The following is a 7,604-nucleotide window of genomic DNA, read 5'->3' on the forward strand; positions in this document are numbered from 1 at the left end:
CGTAGAGGGCAGCGCGCAGTGGGAACAGGGAGAGCTATGGGTCGCAACTGAGCGCGTCTACGAAATTTGGAAGAAGCACAACCCCCCAAACGACATCATTTGTCCCTCCCACATCCCCCGCCTCTTCCAAGAAATTTCTTTATTTCTCCTTCTAGTCCGAGTCCTGCTGGAGCCCCATCCGGTCTTTATGGAGTGTAATAACATGTTGTTGTTGATATGCTGCTGCTCCTGTTGTGTCCATTAGGTCTTGCCACCAGGGTTCTCTCTCTCTCTCTCTCTCTCTCTCTCTCTCTCTCCTGTAAATATGTATAGTTGCTTCTATCATATGCATATGTGACATAAGTACTACTGATTGTACAGCTTTTCAAAGAAATTAGTGTGCATAAAAAAATACTGTTCACAAGAGCTATGAAATACTATTGAGGTTAACTACATTTGCCCACACACAGTTAAATATCAACCTTTTCAATCAAACACAGATGTGTACTCTGAACTACAAACAATTGCAAGAAATGTGGAAACCTCTACACACCGCAACACAGAAAGCTCTGCTGAGAGAGCAATATTGTTACAAAAAAGGAAAAGGCATCATTCAATTTTCTTTCTTTGTTTATTACAAAATTTCTAAATTGTTGCATGCTTAAATCTATAGAATTGAGTTGGACTTGCAATTGTAAAGCAGTTTGAGCAATTAAAAGTCTCAATTTATTCCAGCCTGGAACAATGAAGCATTTTGTAGATCCAACAGAAAATAAAAAATATATAATTGTGAGGTGATGATGGGGTAATTTCGCAGATGGGGTTTAATCGAAATAAGGACTAAGATAATCCTAGTTAAATGAATCCAGAATTGTAGTTGCTTAATTTAAGAATAATTCATTCTACACTGGGAAATAATCTAGGTCTAAGTGAAGGTTAAAAATTAAACCCGACCAGACCTAGTTTAATCCAGGTCTAAGTAAAGCTTAAAATTAAACCTGACCAAACAGAAGGAGCTGACTTGTCCAGAATTACCTTAGACTAAACCAGGGCTAGGGCAGATCTGGGAGAAAGGCTATTTCACTTTGGCAGATTAAAGGTGAGATTTAGTCGGAGATTAGGCCTTGTCTGTGTCCGCTAAACCCTCTTAAAATGAAACAAAGTTCTGATTAGGTCTCTCCTTGAGTTATGATTTTCTATGGTTGCTTTAAAAACGCCAAGGCCAAATTCTCCGATGAATTCAACCAAGACACTGTTGGGACCTTCAAATCCCAAACCTTACCTTTAATATTCATCCTGTTGTCATTTTGGAAACGATGCCCTGATAAAGAAACTAGGCTAGGCTGCTTTGTGTGTGTTGCATTCCTCATCGTGCACTCACGCACGCACGCACGCACACACACACACACACACACACAGACACAAACAGCACCCTTGCATGTGCACGTCTGCTCCTGCTTAAGCTTTAAGCTTTATTAATGACTGTTTACATTGACCCTGGTCTCGATACATTCAAGTATTTTCCTGGAAAGATTCCCAATCTGAACTCCGTAAAGTCCCCCCCCAACAGACACACACATAGCTTGGAATGCGTTGTGGCTGCCAATGTTCACTTTTGTTAATCAATTTAAATTAATATAAAATATGAAGGAAAATCCCTTTTAAAAAGATGTAAGCAAGGTCAAGTGAAGTGATAAACCTTAACTTAATTTACAGCTATGCAGACCTTCCCTTTTAAAAGGATGTAAAAAATTCCCTTTTAAAAGGATGTAAGTAAGGGCGAGTGAAGTGATAAATTTCAAGGCACGTCTGCTATGCAGACCTTCAAAGTGTGGCCTGCTGGCCCGGTGGCACGCTCTCACCAAATCCCCCTGAGTGGAATTGGAATTCTTAGGTCAGGGAATGGGGACGTGGTCCCCATAAATTGGTGTTAAGGGGAAATGGGAATTTGTGTTTTTTGTGGTGCATAAACAGGGGTGCACATAACTTATTTGGTCTGGTTCTCAGGGCGCACCAGCCTGCAGATGTTGTTTGGTACTCCCCCTTTACACGGTAAATAGAGAAAAACGAAACAAAATAAAACAAAAAAATATATGTAAATATAGATGTATATCTTTTTCAACACACACACATTTTAAATTGATTAATATTGTATAATATTGAATATTTAATTATTTTTACTAATTGTAATTTTAATATGACAATTACATTTAGTGGAAGTTTGTCAACATCATTTTCCAGTACGTCTTGAGGCCCAGTGATAACCTCCTGATTACAGTCATCCATGGTGGTTATTGGCATGAATATCAAACAATACCCTAACCCAAGCCTAAGGAAATAAACAATTCCATTTTTATATGAATATTTGCTTTCGTGCAGCATGTTGTCTGAAACTAAACTTTCTTTTACCAATATATATATGACATATTTTGTCAGGATAGACCAATTAGATGATAATAAAAATCACTCACATTCAATTTGATTCACATGATAATTTGTTCTGCGGCCGCACGTGCACAGATATAGCGAACGATTCGTTCGCAGCGAACGAATCTTTTACATTTTTTAAGATTCTGGATTCACTCCGGCACCGTATTCGAGCAAAATAACAATTTTGACCGAATTAAATAATTCCTGTGGGAATGCTATTCACAAACTCAGAGTCTCAGACTCAGAGACTCTTCTGACTGTCGTTGACTGGTGACCAGAAGTCCTCCTTCGCGCTCATTAAACCCAACTGAATCACATCGAACGACTCTTTTGACTCGTGGCTCGTCAAAAAAGAGTCGAACCTTTCATCACTAGTGGAACGCGTGCACTACAAACAGCAACCAGCTCCGTTGCAGTGAGAGCGATAGTAGCACAGTGTGCACAATTTGTCATTTGAAATTTTTAATCTATTATTTATTTTATTTTATTTTTCCAAAAAAATACCTGCCGTGCTAGTTGGTGCGCAAATGCGCGTCCCGAAACTATTTCGACCGCGCATTTCCGGTTTTGGTCACGCATGCGCATCTACGCACCAGTTATGCGCACCCCTGTGCGTGAAAGTAATAATGAAGATAAGTGATGGGTGGGTTTTCAGGGTTAATAATTTGGAAAAACAAAAATACAAACAGAATAGGGCTGCTCATAAAAAGCAGATGGCAGCAGGAAAAAAAACAATAGCCCAAATTTCAGTCATATTAGAATAAATCCAATAAAATGACAGTATTAGTAGTTTGTTTTACGCTTTTAAAATGGGGGGTTTGATGAACGGCATTAGATTAAACTGTTATTAAAATTGTTTTGAATACATTTGCTTGAAACTATTTTAACAATGGATATTTTATGACCAGCAACTTGTAAATTTGTGAAAATGAAATAAGAAAATAGGCTCCAATATGCAAAACAACCAACATCGAGTAAATCTAAAAAAAAAAAAAAAAAAAAAAAAAAAAAGCTTTAAAAGTGCATATTTCGATTTTTATACTGTAAGTCATTACTCCTTTAAATACAGTATGATTTGTTTTGAAAGTCAAACTCATTATCACGAAAAATAGAAATATCATGAATGGGGATGTATGGGGACTCCTTACAGAAATTGTCACAAACAAAATCTACTGACTGAATAATAGTATGCTCTCCTGATGTGGGTATAACATTGTCAGGGCCAAATCACATTATCTTTATTAACGGCTAAGTTTTCATTTTTCAAACCAAGCCTGGTTGGTTGTTGGTTCCCATCCTTTTTAACTTTTCATAAACTATTCTCTACTGTACTGAGAAACGTACCACTATGCTGCAGCTACTCACTGTGCGCAAAGGCGGTCCATCGGGGCAAGCGTTTAAGCCTTAAAGTGTGTTGCTGTTAAATCTCCTTTTCAAAAAAAAACACAGGAAGCTCACAATGTAATCAGGCAGCCTTTAAATGGTATACTGAAGGGAAATGCCTGAAAGGCATGCACAAGAGACTAGAAACAGGATGTGCCACTTCCTTCTGGAAACCCGCTGGAGAAAGCATTTCCTGGGGCAATTGCAAAAAGGATTTTTGAATAAAATTTGATTTTTCTGTTACTCAAGATATGTAAATACACTTTCAAGTTCCAGTTCAAGTTCAAGAGATTATTTGTCACATACATATACATACGCTCATACATATATGCAGTGAAATGTCATGACACGTCTAAAATGTGAGTTTCCAGTTTTCAAAAAGAAGACTTTTATTTTAATTTACATTTTTTTATGTTATTTTTAAAGGCTTAAATATTGAATTCCACAACTTGAAATCAATTCCCAAAGTTTTCTCATGTGGCCTAGTTTGCTGAAGCCTTCCCTTTCCCCATGACCTCGCATCCCTACGCCTCAACTTAAATGTGGCACCAGCGACTTGTGTTATGACACCAGCGCTTCACTAGTCTAAACACCACAGTGTGCGCTTAGAGTCAGCTATGCCTATGTATGGTGGTGGAAGCCTCTTCTTTTTTTATTCCAGGACGGTCGTAGGCGAGCCTTTGAGGTGCTACAGAGCACAGGGTAAGGAGTGTTGTAGGCAATGTGGGCCCAGGCATGGCCTGTGGGGGTGGGGGGTGGGGGTGGAGGGCGCCCGAGCACCTGCCCCTTTGCCCCCCCCCCCCCCCCCCCCCTTCCTCCCCCCGTCAGCAGATGAAAGAAAAGAATGTACTACTACTATCACTGGTATAACCACTTTGGTCGGAAAACTCAGTAATATCAGGGTTTGCATTGTCTGGAGTAACATAAAACTGCAGTTCTCATCAGGCCACATTTTCTTCTTGGTGACAAGAAATAACAGTGAAGTTTCCACTCTCAAGCAAGTTAACTTGAAAATAGTTGGAAGTTAATATGTGCACACTGAAATCAGGTTTGATATAGTCCCCTTAACAGACCAGGCAAAAGGAAATTAAAAGATTTACAATGACAACCCCAGGATGATTTTTTTCTTTTTGACAAGCTATAGTAACAGAAAAGTTCCTCAGTAACTTAAATTTCTCAAATAAAATGTTAGCAAAATGTTAGCTAATGCAATCTATTTAAAACTGTCCGGTGAAAAGTTGTAGGTATATCTAAGGTGTCTTAATTTTAATAGTTCCCGTTTCAAGTTCTCAAATTCCCCAAACTTGTCACTGTTACCATATGTCTTAGTTAATCCACAATTACATCCATCCCCATTGTTACTGTCAATTATACTCCACGTGGAAATTGTACATGCTGTGCTCATTGTCCAATATTTATTTTGTTTAATTAATAATAGTAATAATAATTATGAACATAGCTGCAGGCAGCAATACACAGTGTCCAGTTTCTTGGTGTTAGGTACGTATTACAGTTTTCTGAGTTTCTGTAATCAGACTAAACAAATTAAACCGGATTTAGACCCGATTTTGGTGTGGATTTTTTTGTATTTTCCTGCCTAGTCTGGAAAAATTATGCAATTCAACCTGATATATAACCAAATGAATTATCTATCGCGAAATATAATCTTGTTCTAATGGCAAGAAATCTGGCTTTGACAATGAAATATAATAATATAATTACTTTGGAATTTGACTTAATATCGAAGTACTAATATAAATTTATGTAACCGTCTTCACAGAAGTGTGTTTTTTCATGTTACTTACCTAAGTCTTAAATTCCACCTCCTTTTTCAAACAGAGTCATCAGAGTTTGGCTGTAAACAAGGGTTTGTCATTGCTTTAACTCACTGTGATGTGTGTGTTAATGCAGCCGTACTCTCAGAGTACACTGATCAACCGCAACAACAAAACCACCAATCATTTAAAACAATTTTTTTACACAGTGCCATCAGCATGCTGGGCATACAACAAAGAGTATTTGTATGCCATTGCATTTAGGACGGAGTTAGTCTGCAAGTGGAGTTCAAGCTCTTTGGAGAACTATTTATCATGTTTGGGTCTATAAACAACTGATCACTACTCCAAGACGGGGAGAATCACTGTTAAATTGTCTCACCTCTGGTCAGACAATTTAACATAGAACCAGGTTGTGTGCAAAACAGTGGTCAGGGTCCGACCGTAAGAAACCCAAGAAGGAGTTGTCTGAACATGACGGCAGATCCAGCAGAGATAAGAGATTCCTAACAAATTAAGGTGAGGACCTACTGAGATATTATACCTATTAGGAAAAGCTTTGAGTATTAGATTAGCTTAGATATTGTATCGATCAGGGAAGATCGAATGAAATTGCTATTGTGAAGGAAATAGCTCTGAGTAAGCTTAAATATTGCACAGATCTAGAGGATCATTGAAGAAGCTTTGTTAAACTCAGAAATTCCCCCTTTCAAACAGACGTGTTCGCCAACTGCTCAGGTTAGGAACGGGTGCTGGATGATCGGTCTGGAGGACCGTGGAAGTGCCCATATTGCATCGATCAAGAGAATTGTGGTTTTTGTTTGTTTATCTTTCATTATAATTTTTTCAATAATAAAACGACATTATTGAATACATAATTTTTAACGATTATTCTTGATCCCTCCAAAAACCAGTGAGGCCAAGAAAAAGAATAGTACTCCCTTTTTTCCTCCTAGCAAAAGGGTTGAGGGTAGGTGAGGAACTCCTGGAATTGTCAAGATTACATTAGATTAATTAATAAATAAAGTGGTTCTCTCTCTTTTTTCCCAAGAGCAAAAGCATTGAGAGTCGGTGGGAAACTCCTAGTGTTGTAAAACTACAATAAAATGAATTAATAGCTAAGGTAAAATTATTATTGTTTTTTTTAAATTATTTTAAATGATTTTTATTTTATTTTGGAGGTACTGATAATCCAGCTATGCGAGTTACATTCTAACTGGTGTCAGTAAGTTTTTAATAGTTAGGAAGAGGAAGGAGTTCAAGGACCCATTGTGTGACTCTATTTGCAGCATAATACACTTTCACATGAATCCTGTGTGATCCATCTGGTGTCTGGGGCGTGTGACCGTCTGGCCGAGGGATCAATCTGGGTTAGGGTTAGGGTTAGGGTTAGGGTTAGGGTTAGGGTTAGGGTTAGGGTTAGGGTTAGGGTTAGGGTTAGGGTTAGGGTTAGGGTTAGGGTTAGGGTTACGTATGGATGAGATGAGATCGGAGAGATTCTATCAATGTCTTGGGGTATGTTTAGCCTCCTGGCTGAAAAGAATCTCGATGGAACAAGTAAATGAATAAATGCGAGATAATCGTGGTATGTGTGCTCTGCATAACATGTCAAATTAGTTTCACACATAAGTCCTTGGTGTACAAGTAGCATTATAATCTAAAATATCTGGTAGGTTTACCTGAATGGACAATGTAAAAATTATAACAAGGCGAGAGAGAGCTGTAAAGTTAGTGATGGACTGAAAGGATAAGGGAAGTTGATGTGAAAGACAATGAAAGTGGAAAAGTAGGATGGAACTTGGAGCAAAGAGAGTTGTAAAAGTCATTTTAGTAGGATATCGGTTCAGCAGAGGAAGCTGCAGGACTGAATGATTTAACTAATAGTCAAATGGTGCACTATGTGATTATGGTTAACTACTGGTGTTTAGCAGACTCAATTAAAATCAAATTGAATTTAAGTGCCAGTTAACAACAGTAGTCTATGCTGAAGTAGTATGAATAGATATTGAATGGTTTGACCTGTTGGATTGTGTTTAG

Source organism: Zeus faber (assembly GCF_960531495.2).
Source record: "Zeus faber genome assembly, chromosome: 11".
NCBI lineage: Eukaryota > Metazoa > Chordata > Actinopteri > Zeiformes > Zeidae > Zeus > Zeus faber.